Genomic DNA, 15,837 nt, shown 5'->3' with positions numbered 1-15,837 from the left:
AAAAAAAAAAAAATATATATATATATATATATATATATATATATATATATATATATATATATATATATTTTTTTTTTTTTTTTTTTTTTTTGTGCTGTTTTTTATTGACATTATGTACACAAAAACCTTTATTTTGGATGCAATTAATTGTTGCCCAGCACAAAAATAAATAAATAATATTTTATTGATATTATGTACACGTAAACATTAATTTTGGAAGCAATTAATTGTTGCCCAGCACTAAAATAAATAAATAATATTTTATTGATATTATGTACACAAAAATCTTCATTTAGGATGCGATTAATTGTTGGCCAGCACTAAAATAAATAATATTTTATTGATATTATGTACACAAAAATCTTCATTTTGGATGCGATTAATTGTTGGCCAGCACTAAAATAAATAATATTATATTAATATTATGTACACAAAAACTATTTTGGATGCGATTAGTCATTGCCTGGCACTAATTTATTTATTTTTTCAGAAATTCTGTGCTGTGTAGTTACATTTTTCTGCTAAATAAATTCTGGTAAATAATTTTTCTGGGAACCATTCTTTTTAATAATCATTTTATTAGTAGTAGTATTATCATTACATTAAGTAATATATTTCTGTCACAGTTTCTTCAAGTTAAACCAAACTTTTATTTTGACAGGCTGCTGTGACGCCTTTAAGCTTCTGTTTGTATATGATATGACGATAGTTTTTCTCAAAGGAAATAGTAAAATGCTCATGAAATGAGTCTCAGAGAAGTTCTAGATATTGTTTATTTGTATATCTACTCATATTGAGGTGGAAAAGGCTGAAAACAGAAAGAATCACACACACTTCAATATGTGTGCACTTTCTGCAGTCACACTGTTTAGCCCCGCCCATCCCTGCAAATCATTAGTCCAAAAACCAACTTCTCATAACTGTACATTAAACATCAGTTTTAATTATTTTTTAATGAATAAATCACTAAGACTATACCTAGAACAAATTACTGGAACAATAATTTGAACTATTTTAAGATGTCCTGGGTGTTATGGTAGAGTATGTTACAGCTAGTTGCTTCATAATATTTTTTTTTTATTAGTGGTAATAGCTTAGACCCACCTGCATACTAAGACTGATGACATGATTAGAACAATGCGCAGTATTGAGGTTCCTCTAATTACTGGAGCAATTACAGCATGTGTGCATGCCAGCGGAGTGTGTGTGTAAATTGGAGAGGGTCTGATTGTTGGTGTGTCAACTGCAGCTGTGTCCACATGGGCAGAGAGCCTGCACAGCTAATAAGCATGGAAGTCTAATTCATCCTCTGCTATAACATCAGCTCTCATGCCAAGCAAACCAAAAAGAAAAACATGTGGCTCCGACATGGCATGCAAAAACCAGGCAAGACCAACCACACACATCGCCATCTAACACACTGAGACACCTTTACTTTCACCTGAGGAGCAACAGGTGACACGCAAACATGAGGTATTCAGTATTTTTAACTTACTAGTATCTATTTTTGTTACTAGTATATATACTAGTCAGTAATTCAGTATCTTTTTTTAGTTTTACTCATAACTACACTAAAAAATTTGTGTAGGATGTACATTGAAACAATTTTCACTCAGAAATTGCTAGTGGTTTCACAGATAATTACAAAGTAACACACTGAACTAAATGTGAAATTTTGAAGTCGGAAGACTAAAATAGGATTTTCTTGTAAATTGAACTTCAGCGAGCTTCATTGGATACTTGTATGTACTCCAGTAGTGGCTAGTATCTAATCAATTTAAGTCTACCGAAAAAATAAAAAATCTAAATACACTACCAATCAAAAGTTTTTGAACGGTAAGGTTTTTAATGTTTTTAAAGAAGTCTCTTCTGCTCACCGAGCCTGAATTTCTTTAATCCAATTTACAGCAAAGACATTAAAATTGTGAAATATTTTTTACTATTTAAAATAACTGCTTTCTATTTGAATATATTTTTAAATGTAATTTATTCCTGCGATTTCAAAGCTGAATTTCTAGCATCATTACTCCAGTCACATGAGCCTTTAGAAATCATTCTAATATTCAGATTTGCTGCTAAAAAAAAAAAAAAAAAAAAAAAAAAAAAAAATTAGAAATAGAATTTTTCAGGTTTCTCTGATGAATAGAAAGTTCAGACGAACAGCATTTACTGAAATAGAAATCTTTTGTAACATTATAAATACCTTTATTATCACTTTTGATCAATTTAAAAGCATCCTTGCTAAATAAAAATATTAAATTCTATAATTTCTTTCCCAAATAAAGGAAAAAATTACACTGACTCCAAGCTTTTGAATGGTATAGTGATAGTCAGTGTTTAATGTTACAAAAGCATTTTGTTTCAGATAAATGTTGATCTTTGGATCTTTCTATTCATCAAAGGATCCTGAAAAAAAATTACTCAACTATTTTAAATATTGATAATAAAAATAATAAATGTTTCTTAAACAACAAATCAGCATATTGAATGATTTCCGAAGGATCCTGTGACACTGAAGACTGGAGTAATGATGCTGAAAATGTAACTTCGATCAATGAAATAAATTACATTTTAAACTATATTCGGATAGAAAACAGTTATTTTAAATAGTAAAAAATATTTCACAGTATTACTGCTTTTGCTGTATTTTGGATCAAATAAATGCAGGCTTGGTGAGCAGAATTAATCTTACTGTTCAAAAACTTTTGGCTGTTACTGTATATTAATATATAAATATATATTGTTAAAACTTGAATTTGTGATTTTAGGCTACTAGATAGATTACTAGATTAAATTTTCTTTAGTTTCCTATACAAAGGAAAACGAATAGGAAGTTTTCTATTGCTTTTTACAATATATTTATTTATGATATTTTTGCTGGTGTCCTATATTTTATATATCGATAGATGAAATATGTGACTCTGGACCACAAAACCAGTCTTAAGTCGCTGGGGTATATAATAGCCAAAAATACATTGTATGGGTCAAAATTATTGATTTTTCTTTTATGCCAAAAAACATTAGGAAATTAAGTAAAGATCATGTTCCATGAAGATTTTTTGTAAAATTCCTACTATAAACATATCAAAATGTAATTTTTGATTAGTAATATGCATTGTTAAGAGCTCAATTTGGACAACTTTAAAGGTGATTTTCTCAGTATTTTGATTTTTTTGCACCCTCAGATTCCAGATCTTCAAATAGTTGTATCTCGACCAAATATAATCCTATCCTAACAAACCATATATCAATAGAAAGCTTATTTATTGAGCTGTCATATGATGTATACATCTCAGTTTTGTAAAATTTAACCTTATGACTGGTTTTGTGGTCCAGGGTCAGATATATGATATAGAGATGCATATATAAGATGATATTAGTGTCTCATTAGGAACTACGAAGTAATAATATACAGTAGGAAGCAGAGGAAGTAGTAAAGGAAACTAATAGGAAGTAGTATTAATATAGGAGGAAGCAGAGAAAGTAGTAGGCTACAGGAAACTAATCAGAAGTAGTATAAGTACAGCAGGAAACAAAAGTAGTTCAGGAAACCAATAGAAAGTAGGAACAATAAGAAGTATTATTGGAATAGTTAGACCTACCCTAATAGTAATTAAAAATAATAAGTGTACTATCGAATCTAATGAACTAGTGAGACTGAAAAAAAAAACAGTCATGAAAATAGTTTTAAGAGAACAGTTTGCTACAGTTTTCCATGCTGAAATAACCGTTCAGGTAAATGTTGGGAGGTCTTGTAGTGCCTTTCACCACTGACCGTGTCTGTAACGGTATGATGTTTGCCAGAATGGTCCGTTATTAATGAACCCGGCTCACAGAGATATGCGGGGGTCCTCCCGGTGAGGTTTTCCCGCACAACACGGCACAGCTGCGCCTGCGGGACTGTCGCTTCAATAGACGGGGGTCAATGCAAGCCCTGCGGGAACGAGCGCATACCAAATCAGGGAGAACAGAGAGGGAGGGGGAGGGGCTCCTTATCCTGCGCACGTAACTTTGCGAACGTTTAAGTTTCGAACGTAAAATCACGCAAAGTTCTCGTCACGAACGTTCCCCTCAATCTTTAAAGCCTATTTCTTTAGGCGAGACAAGCGTGAACTGCGCTGAGATTTGGGAAGGAATCTTTATTGTTCAGATCCCTCCTCCTTCTTGGGAAGTGGGAGGACCCGAAAAGTTCCTCGCAAAAGGGAGAATTGTTCCAGGACTCAGTCATCCAAAAACGTCCTTTCAATGCAAGAACTTGGGGAGCCGAAGAAAATGTCGGTGCTGCTGCAGCAGTAAATTACTGAAGCAGTAGCGGTTCGCGGGGGAAAAGAAGGAGAGGAATTGCAGTTATCTTGGATTAAATAGCGAGGAACATTGCTGGAAAAAGTCGAGCGACGAAAAACTAGTAGATTCAACTCCAAACTACTGCACGCTTTTGGTAAGTCTCTCTCTCCTCCCCCCAAAACATCTCTTGTTTTTAGGATCCCCACCATGCTATTCTAATAGCTTACTCGAGTTTCCTTCACTTTAAGTAATGTTTCCTACATTTTTGCACTTTTGAGAATACTCACCCTATGGATATTGTCGCATCTCAGAAAGATGCCTTTTTACATTTTTTTTTTTTTTGTCAAAAGATGCGGGTGTAAGCTAACCAAGTTAGCTATTTTGTTTCGACGTCTTCTTATCAGATTCCTGTGATAGATTCCCAACTCTCCGAGTTTACGTTTGTTGTTTTTTTCTTCTTTAAAAACGATTTAGTAGTCGTATTTGTGACGGTATTTCAATAAAAGTCAGCTAAATGCGCTTTGGCTCCGGCTGATGTTCATTTGTCCCCCTAATGCTAATCACAGGCAAAATTAAAAAAACATATTTATTTAAAAGATTTATAATATGTTTGTGACAATGTATCATTTTCAGAGTGTTAACAAATGTGTTATGAAGTGTAATAGCATCTCTAAGAAGCATACATGAAAAGTTTTCCAGGCCTCGTTCAGCTATAGTAGTTGAGAATACTGTGCTCAACACAATTTTACACTTGAATTAATCATGTATGTTTATATATTTCATCGTTTCATTAACATTTTAGGTTAATACCTTTACACACACAGCTGTTTGAGCTTTGAATGTTTTTTCTCCAAAACTGAGCTTTTTGTGTTGATTAAACAAATTGGTTAAATGTTGATAATTGTTGGTAATTTGGAAATTGTGGCCAAAATTTCAAAGCTGTTGGTTTGTAAACAATTACTTTTAACAATATTTGCATAGCTTATCTAGTTTCACTTCATTGGGTCTACTATAGAGATTTCTATAGATACTCACAAGTTTTCTTCTTAATCAGTCATCATTTTGTTTGTTAGACATAGCTAACTGTTAGGAACAAATATATATTTGTGACTGTTTAGATTGCAACGCAACATAATATGTGACCCTGGATCACAAAACCAGTCATAAGGGTCCATTTTTGATCTGAAAGTTGAATCTGAAACCTTTCCATTGATGTATGGTTTGTTAAGACAATATTTGGAGATACAGCTATTAGAAAATCTAGAATTTGAAGGTGCAAAAAAATCTAAATGTTGAGAAAATTGCCTTTAAAGTTGTCCAAATTAAGTTCTTAGCAATGCATATTACTAATCAAAAATTAAGTTTCGATTTATTTGCAGTAGGAAATATCGTCATGGAACATGATCGTTATTTAATATCTTAATGATTTTTGGCATTAAAAGAAAAATGGATCATTTTGACCAATACAATGTATTTTTGGCTATTTCTACAAATGCTACTGAAGACAGGTTTTGTTGTCCGTGGTCACATATAATGGATAATAAATAAATGGCAATGATGTCTCATGATTTAGTTGTTGTTGTTGTTATTATTATTATGAAAAATATCAATATAGGTCATGAAAAGCATACAGCTGATCCGTTAGATGTCAATTGCTGTAGTGTCGAGATGAAACCAAACTTACCTGATGAACTACTAAAGATTTGATTATACAGTAGTTATAAGTTATAACAGGACAACAATGTTACAAAGCTGGTAATGAAGTTGATCTGGCCCCCAAAATGTTAGTGCCCAGGTGCTGCATTGTTCTGGAAAAAGAAAGAAAACAGTCCAAGTGAGAGGAATGCTGGCTGACCTTGCGTGTGTTTCAAACTAGTTGATAGATTCTTGCTAGCCAGATCGCTCTGCTCGAATGCCAAGAATTCAATTTGAGGAAAAACTGTGGTAGCTGGTTTTTGCTCAAGATGATTGGTGGTCGGGTGGATCAAAGTTGTGCCATAATTGATTCCAGTCTGATTATCTTGTTGGCTTTCATAGTGCCCTGACCTTATTTGGTTATAATGCTGGGAAGGCCTATTAGCTATGCACAGATGGATGCACAGATTTCAGATGACATGCCCTCACTGCTCCGCATTCTTTCAGTGTAACAGGTATCCCATAGCCGAGCCAGAGAGGCCCGTCTGGGGATTTGGAAAGGTTGATAAAGGCATATTAGATGGGAGGGACAAGGCTGATCGAGTATCATCGTGGTAGAGATGTCAGGGATGTGACATATGTCTTGTTTTCGTTGAAAAACAGGCAACAGGGCTGTAGGCGTCAGCATTATGAACTCATTTCTAGTGTGTATGACCGAATCAGAGCTGATTAGTCTTGTTGGATGTGGAGGTTTCTTGTTGCCGCAGAGGTTTTTGGACCAGTGTATTGTTTTCTTAAAGGGTGTAACTTTTCTGTTAATTTGCAGAAGAAGGCTGTGTAATAAAAAACTCCTCCAGGTTGGCTTTCATGTCTGTTTCAGCGGGTATGTTCATGCAGTCATAACAGCCTGGAGGCAACAATCTGCGGGTCTGTGTGTGTGCGTGCGGGTAAAAAGATGCTCTCCAATCAGAATTATCTTCTCATAGTGGAATGCACGGCGTGTCAGTCTGCTATTTCCAAACGCACTCTGAATTATCCAAAGCTCTGAAGTATGGCAGCTGTCAAGAGGCAATTTTTAGCCCGCAGTGAAGAATAATCGGCTCTGAAGTATAAAGTCGCTGTTGGGGCCGCACCTGGTCGAGGTAATTTAGTTTCAGAGCTTTCTCTGTTTCATTAGGCATATGATAACACCTGGTTGTCCAGATGGCTGGTTGACTTTCTCACTTTCTCATGTTTGGTTCCTCTTGAAATGGAAATTTGCTGAAAATTTACTCACCCTCATCCCATCCAGGATGAGGTTGTTACTTTACCAGAACAGATTTTGGAGAAATCTTGCATTACACCACTAGATCACCAATGAATCCATTGCAGTGAATGGATGCCATCAGAATGAGAGTCCAAACGGTTGATAAAAACATCACAATAGTCCACAAGACTCCAGTCCATCAATTAAAGACTTGTTTGTACGAAACAATAAGGCTTTTATTGGCCAAAATATCTATAATCCATAAAAATGCTTCCCAAGTGTTCTTTCACATCAGGATCCACTTACATATGTGACCCTGGACCAGAAAACCAGTCATAAGAGTCAATTTTCCATTGATGTATGGTTTGTTAGGATAGGACAATATTTGGTCGAGATACAACTATTTGAAAAAGTAGAATTTGAGGGTGACAAAAAATCTAAATATTGAGAAAATCATCTTTAAAGTTGTCCAAATTAAGTTCTTAGTAATATTACTAATTAAAAATTAGGTTTTGATATATTTACGGTAGTAAATTTACAAAATATCTTCATGCAACATGTTTACTTTATAATCTAAAGATTTTTGGCACAAAGGAAAAATCGATAATTTTGACCCATATAATGTATTTTTGGCTGTTGCTTCAAATATACCCATGCTACTTAAGAAGGTCCAGGGTCACGTATGTTTACAACTCTTTTGGACTGTTTTACTTGTAAACAGTACTTGATCTGTGCATATTTCTCTCCTGATTCAGACAAAACATTTTTTTCATGGGAGAATTCAGTAATATGGTCAGAGCACTTAGCTCCAAGCTAATATAATATGTCACCCTGGACCACAAAACCAGTCATAAGTCATTTTTTGAAATTGAGATTTATTCATTTATTCATCTAAAACCTGAATAAATAAGCTTTCCATTAATATATGGTTTGTTTTTTGCCAAAAAATCTAAATATTGAGAAAATGTCTTTGAAGTTGTCCAAATGACGTTCTTAGCAATGCATATTACTAATCAAAAATCAAGTTTTGATATATTTGCGGTAGAATATTTACAAAATACCTCCATGGAACATGATCTTTACTTAATATCCTAATGATTTTTGGCATAAAAGAAAAATCAATCATTTTGACCCATGCAATGTGTTTTTGGCTATTTCTGAAAATATAACCCATGCTACTTAAGACTGGTTTTGTGATCCAGGGTCACATATAGATAGAAATGAATTGGAGTTGCGTGAGTTACATGTGAATTACTTTTGAGCTCTCATTCTGACGGCACCCATTCACTGCAGAAGATCCAATAGTGATCTAGTGATTTAATTCAAAATTTTTCCAATCTTATCTACATCTTGATTGGCCTGAGGGTGAGTGTATTTTTGGATGAACTGTTCCTTTCATTTACTTGTACTCTAAAACCTGTGAAAAACACTGTAATGTGTTTTACCTCGTCACTTCACTGGTCGTTGTGAAGACTGTATTATGTCAAGCGCGTGTTTGACCCGGGTTGTCTGTGACATCAAGGCGGCGCACAAACATAGCTGCACGTTTCTGTTTGTGTCAGTGTGTCTGTTGCAAGGCAGTGAGATCATTGATAAACTCCAGACCCTGGTAAGTAAGCAGCAACTGTTTGCAGACAAACAGCTCAGTGTGTGTAAAGCTGATATTTGTACAAAGATTAAGGATCGTTTGACAAGCGCAGAGTAATGGAGAAGTTCTCGCAAGACCATTCACACTCTCTCGATAACTCGTCTTTAGAGACCTATAGCTCACTGTCAGAGTCACACACATGCTCTGAAACGTACACACACACACACACACACACACACACGTTTGTTCCACTATCCTTGTGGGGACTCTCATAGGTGCAATGTATTTTATACTGTCCACACTGTATTTTCTAAAAACTAATTCTGTACGATTTATAAGCTTATTCCCTAAAGCTAAATTTTCAGCATCATTACTCCAGTCTTTAGTGTCACATAATCCTTCAGAAATCATTCTAAAATGCTGATTTGCTGTTCAAGAAATTATTATTATTATCAATATTTAAAACAGTTACATACATTTTTTTCAGGATTCTTTGATGAATAGAAATATCCAAAGATCAGCATTTATCTGAAATAAAAAGCTTTTCTAACAAAAGCCATTCAAGAGCTTGAAGTCAGTATGTGAAATGATAGAAATTATTACTTTTATTTAGCAAGGATGTTTTAAATTATTCAAATGGGATGATAAAGACATTTATTATGTTACAAAAGAGTTTTATATTTCAGATAAATGCTGTTCTTCTGAACTTTCTATTCATTAACAAAACCTGAAAAAGTCTACTTGGCTGTTTTTAACATCATAATAATAACAAATGTTTTTTTTATTGCAGCCGATCAGAATATTAGAATGATTTCTGAAGAATCGCGTAACTGGAGTAATGATGCTAAAAATTCAGTTTTGAAATCCCACAAATAAATTACATTTTAAAATATATTCAAATAGAAAATAGTTATTTTAAATAGAAAAAATATTTGAAAATTATGCTGTTTCTGAAGTACTTTGGATCAAATAAATGCAGGCTTGGTGAGCAGAAGAGACTAACGTTAAAAACACTTCACATCTTACTGTTCAGAACTTTGAACTAGTATAGGTAAGATGTTTTCTTCATCTTTATGTCTTTTGGACACCATGACATGTTTAAAAGCCAAAGGCTACTGTATTGTTTTGCAGTTTAGGGTTTGTTTATTATGTGGTTGGTGTTGCTTTTGATGTGTCTGCAAACTGTGTGGTCATGGATGTTGCAGGTGTTTACAGTTGACAAGGGCTTCCTCTGCCAAAGCCAGACCTTTGGCTCTGAAAGACCTAGTCATTTGGCCTTAACTATACTAAATCAGACACTTTTCAGCTTTACTGTCCTCTTTTTTTGCTTTTTGACTGTTTTGTTTGTATCAGTGCTATTTACAGACATTCACTCAGGCAACTGAGGATTATTGCATGAGTGCATTATAAACAGCTATGTTTTATTTTTATTATATATTTTAATTTCCTTCCCTGTACTGTTTTTATTTATTTTTTTCGAACTTTGGCGTTGGACTCTTGCTGGCGAGCACACAGGCAGTCTAAGCTCACTGAGTTCCTGATGAATAATGTGGAGAAATTGCTTTAGATTTATAATTGGTTCCATTCACTATGATGGAAAAGCTGCCAGAGCAGCAGGGGCCCCTCAGTCCTTCCCTTCTCCCCGCTCATCTGCACAGTGTGGCTTTACAAGAAAATATGTTCAGTATTAATTTCTGTTCTTTATTTTCTAATGAACTTTACAATGGCTGCATGTGTTTGTGAGTCCACAGTTTTTTTTGGTCTTGGTTTGAATTGTTTAGTTCGGTTAGATTTTTTGTTATTTTTTGGTTTTGAAAGTGATTGTTTCTTTGCATAAGTTTATAGTCCTTGTGAGAAAAGACCACATATTTTTAATATTACATATATTTTGTTACACTACCAGTCAAAAGTTTTTGAACAGTAAGATTTTTAATGTTTTTTTTAAAAGTCTCTTCTGCTCACCAAGCCTGCATTTATTAGATCCAAAATACAGCAAAAGCAGTAATATTGTGAAATACTTTTACTATTTAAAATAACTACTTTCTATTTGAATATATTTTAAAATGTAATTTATTTCTGTGATCAAAGCTAAATTTTCAGCATCATTGCTCCAGTCTTCAGTGTCACATGATTCTTCAGAAATCATTCAATATGCTGATTTGCTGTTTGCTGTTAAACATCTGTATTATTATTATGATCCGTATTTAAAACAGTTGAGTACATTTTTATCAGGGTTCTTTGATTAGAAAGATCCAAAGGTCAGCATTTATCTAAAGTAAAAAGCTTTTGTAACATTATACACTATGTCAATCAAAAGCTTAGAGCTTGTTTTGGGGGAAAAGAAATCTAGATATTAATACTTTTATTTAGCAAGGATGCTTTAAATTGATTAGAAGTGTTGATAAAGACATTTATAATGTTACAAAAGATTTCTATTTCATGTAAATGCTGTTCTTCTGACCTTTGTTTTTTGAGCTGCAAATCAGAATATTAGAATGATTTCTGAAGGATCATGACACTGGAGCAATGATGCTAAAAATTCAGCTTTGAAACCACAGAAAGAAATTACATTTTGAAATATATTCAAATAGAAAACAGTTATTTTAAATAGTAAAAATATTTCAAATTTTTACTGTTTTGCTGTACTTTGGATCAAATAAATGCAGGTTTGGTGAGCAGAAGAGATTTCTTTAAAAGACATTTAAAATCTAACTGTTCAAAAACTTTTGACTGGTGTATATTTTGGCTCATTTTCTGTTTCTAAGATATGTGTGATCTAGGCTCACTGAACCCGATTACCGATTGACAGTATTTTCCTAATAAGCATCACCAAGGCAGTTTTGTATTGGATTTTTGGTGAACCGAACCTCTTATAATACCTGTCTTGGTGGGGAGCAGCACAAAAAACAGAGTCAGTCTAATCCTAACTGACAGTTCCCATCGTCTGGCCAAACGGAGGTATGCAGTCATGTGACTGTCCTGCTCAAAGTGGCCGAACTCAATAATTAGCGTGTGCTAGTTAATGCTCTCTTGTTATATGAATTATGCAAATATCAGGGTGCTTAATTGATCAGAGCCCCTTGGACTTGGCTCGATCTTTTGCTCGTTAATCCATTGAGTGGGTCTCATTATTGTAGTTTTTGGGCAGGGGTGGATGTTGCTCATTAATACACTGAAGGGTACGGTGATGGCGGGGGTATTGGCCTTGTTAGTGCTGCTTTTGATGTTTAATTTTCCGGCATGGGAACGACTGATGTCTTTGCGATGAATTGTGGGAGTCTGGGCAGTGCTGGAAAAGATTCTGCTTTGCTTACACCTGCTAATCTGTTCTGAGAGCCATGAGAACGTTCCAGAGGATTACGTGATGTGAAGAGCCCTGAAGGTAAAGTCATGGTTGTGGGAGCAGGTGAACTATGCTCAGGCTGAATATTCATGATGATTTTGCTGAGGGTGTACAATGAAGTAATATTTTGCAATGATTTCAGTTTCACGATTTCTCAGTGTCTTAGGATTTTATAGCTGTGCCACTGATTTAAATCTCAGTTCAATTTGATTCAAGAGTTGATTCTGTGAATCAGTTCAAATGGTTCAGTAAATCAGTTAGAAGCTCAATTATCTGTTGACATCATCAATTAGAAATGTTGACAGAAGATTCTGCACCGCATTTATTGATTATAATGCTTTTTCAAAAAATATGTAGTTAAATATTACTGTTTTTAATTTACTTTTAGATTAACACAGATATGAAAACATTTTTTCAACAATGTGGGACATGCTTTTTTTAACTGTATCTGTTAAGGGTTATTTATTTATTTACTTACTTACTTTACCTACCTACCTATTTATTTATTTATTTTTTAAGAATTCAACAAGGTTCAAAAGAGACAGTTAAGTTAAGCTATTTTGTAATGTTACCAACAAAAAAAAAATCTGAAAAAAAAACCCATTATTGTTTTGCATTTTAGAGTTTGTTTATTATGTGGTTGGTGTTGCATTTGAATCAGTTATATAGTTAAATATTACTGTTTTTTTATGCTTTTTTTACTGTATATGTTTAGGGTTATTTATTTACTTACTTTTTTATTTTTTGGGGAAATAAATGAATAATTTTATTCAGCAAGCTTCAAAAGTGACAGTTATAATGTTGTAATGTTTCCAAAAAGCATCTGAGAAAAAAATGGTTTTGCAGTTTAGGGTTTGTTTATTATGAATCAAAACTATGTCATAAAATATTACTGTTTTTCATGTTTTTTTTTATATTAACACAGAAATGAAAATTCATTCTTCTGTCAATTTACTAAAAAACTATGTGAAACATGCTATTTTACTGTATCTGTTTAGGGTTATTTATTTATTTAATTATTTTTCCATTTTTTTTAAGGAAATAAATATTTTTATTCAGCAAGGTTTAAAAGTGACAGTTAAAACATTTGTAATATTACCAAAAAATAAACAATCTGAGAAAAAAAATGTTTATTGTTTTGCAGTTTATGGTTTGTTTATTATGAATTATAAATATGTAATTCAATATTATGTTTTTTATTTATTTTTTAGACTAACACAGAAAAAAAATTAATTCTTCTGTCAATTTACTAAAAAAACTATGTAGAACATGCTTTTTTACTGTTTCTGTTTGGGGTTATTTATTTATTTATTTACTTATTTATTTTCTTATTTACTTTTTTTTGGAAAGAAATACATATTTTTATTCAGCAAGCTTCAGAAGTGACAGTTAAAACATTTGTAATATCAAAAAAATAAAAAATCTAAGATTTTTTTTATTGTTTTACAGTTTATGGTTTGTTTATTATAAATTAGAATATGTAATTAAATATTACAGTTTTTAAATGTATTTTTAGAATAACACAGTAATGAAAATTCATTGTTCTGTCAATTTAATAAAAAGTTTGTTTGGAGTTATTTATTTATTCATTTTTGGAAAGAAATTAATAGCTTTATTCAGCAAGATTCAAATGTTTAAGACATTTGTAATGTTACCAAAAAGTATTGTGGTTTCCACTTTGGAAATAATGAGAAATGTTTCTTGAGCAGCAGATCAGCATATTATAATGATTTCTGAAGGATCATGTGACACTGAAGCCTGCAGTAATGATGCTAAAACATTCAGCTTCACCATCACGAAATAGAAAACAGCTGTTCTAAATTGTAATAATATTTCACAATATCACTTTATTTTACTTCATTTTTGATCAAATAAATGCAGTCTTGGTGAGCGTAAATGACTTCATTCAGAAAGTTTGGTCAAAATTACAGTTCCCCTGATTGCAGACAAATATACTATCAGCCATTAGAAAGCATAAATATTGAGATATTCTGTTTATAGAACATTAAAGTGTGTTGTTAATCTGTAAGGAGGCCATCATTTCAGTAAACTCTCCCTCTGAACTGTACTTTTCCATGTTTGGCTCCTTCACCAAATGGCCAGCAAACTTCAACCAGCCACCATTTCAATCTCCCCCCTCTTCGGTCAATCACCAGTTGACATCCACTCTCTAATTTGGATCCCTAAAGCTTAGATCCCACCCCCACTTCCACTAACCACTTTTGGCTATCCAGCCCCCCCCAGCCCAAAACTGCTCCCTCACTTGTCCATTGAGCTGCCCCCATCAGCTCTTCCTCTGGCCCTTCTGAGAAACGTCTCTCCTTTCACAGGGGGCCGTAGGGTTATTGTCCGTGCGCCGGCTCACTGCTTTACAATGACTCTCCACTCTATTAAGGTGCGTTCTGCCTGTTACCGTCGCCCGGAGCAACGGGCCTCCCGCATGGCAGATATGCGCTGAGGCATTGTGGGCCATGGGCCCGCGCGGGCAGTTGAACCCAGCACTCCTCACACTTGACACCGCATGTGTTTATCTAAAGGGGGGGTATTGTGATGTTTGGAGAATCGAGGATGGGCTGGGGGGGTCTGAAGGACATAAATAGGGTGAAGGGAGAGGGGTGATAAATATTCAGAAGGAGCTAAACCCCACCTTCTCCCCTCGCCTCCTCGTTACTCTTCTCCTCCCTCTGTGCGGAAAAGCAGATGGAATGTGAACGGTACGAGGGAGGCCCACGGGCGGCCGAGAGCGGTTTTATCCAATTAGTAGGGTTGTCAAAATGAATTTCACACAGGCTGGAGGACAATAGTGACCAGAGTGGCCCTAGAAGAAAGGACTCCATTTAATGACAAAGAGGCATTATGAAGTCACTTCAGCATTATGCTTTTTGTCTCTCTTTCTTTCTCCCTTTCTCCTACAAACAGAGTCTAAACGCACATGCCTTTGTACAGCCCTTATCCAGATGCTCAGATCAATGCGATCTCTGCTGTCTAAAGGGGTCACATACTTATGCCACAGCACGTTTTTTGCTTACAGTATCGTTTGTCTTTCCTGTCTGTGCATCTTTGGTAAAGAAGGAAATGTGTTGCAGTGCTATAAAGTATTTTCCACTCCAGTTGTGACTTGATATGAATGTGTTTGTCTCAAAGGCGATGACATGAGCTGGATTGCACATATGTGTTTGAATGAAGCGTGTGTGTGTTCAAGAGGATAACTTCTGACGCCTGAGACAGGTGGCTTGACAGCCAAGGAGAGGCTATTGCCGCCTTATCCAAACCTATAGGGCAGCTGTCCTGTTGCTGTTGACAGCACAGCTTTGTTGGCTCCAAAGAGCTTGGCTGTCTGAGTAGATGCTGTAGATTATTTAATGCAAACGTGTAGTTTGATTTTCACAATCCGGTGGGATTGATGAGGCTCATTGATAAGGATGGTATAGAGTTTCAGGTTGGTTGACAGAGCTGTCATTTGCCTAATCAAGTTTCTGTGCTATGTATGTTTTTATGCCTTGCAAATGGAAACATTTGGTAGTTTGTGATGTATTGAAGATGGCTGTTGTTATAAATTCTGCTTATTTAAATATTTATCTGGATTAACATATATGAGATATTGTTAAACTTTTTATATCACTTTAAGTGGGTTTAGAAATTATTTGTTGAGAAAACTTGATATTTAATGGAAAATATTTCTGACAAATCTTAAAAAAAAAATTAAATTATTATTATTATTTAATATTTACTTTTATATAT

General features: G+C 34.2%; 1 protein-coding gene across 1 annotated transcript in view; it reads left to right on the top strand.

The window, feature by feature from the left end:
• Positions 1-4,220: 4,220 nt before the first annotated feature.
• boc (BOC cell adhesion associated, oncogene regulated) overlaps positions 4,221-15,837 on the top strand; it is a 37,278-nt gene continuing 25,661 nt past the window's right edge. Inside the window, exon 1 of the mRNA XM_073830681.1 lies at positions 4,221-4,438. The gene's annotated coding sequence lies outside the window, so the exon portion shown is untranslated. The remainder of the gene's footprint in view (positions 4,439-15,837) is intronic.

Source organism: Garra rufa, chromosome 24, assembly GCF_049309525.1.
Source record: "Garra rufa chromosome 24, GarRuf1.0, whole genome shotgun sequence".
NCBI lineage: Eukaryota > Metazoa > Chordata > Actinopteri > Cypriniformes > Cyprinidae > Garra > Garra rufa.
This window is presented reverse-complemented; position numbering and strand designations above follow the sequence as displayed.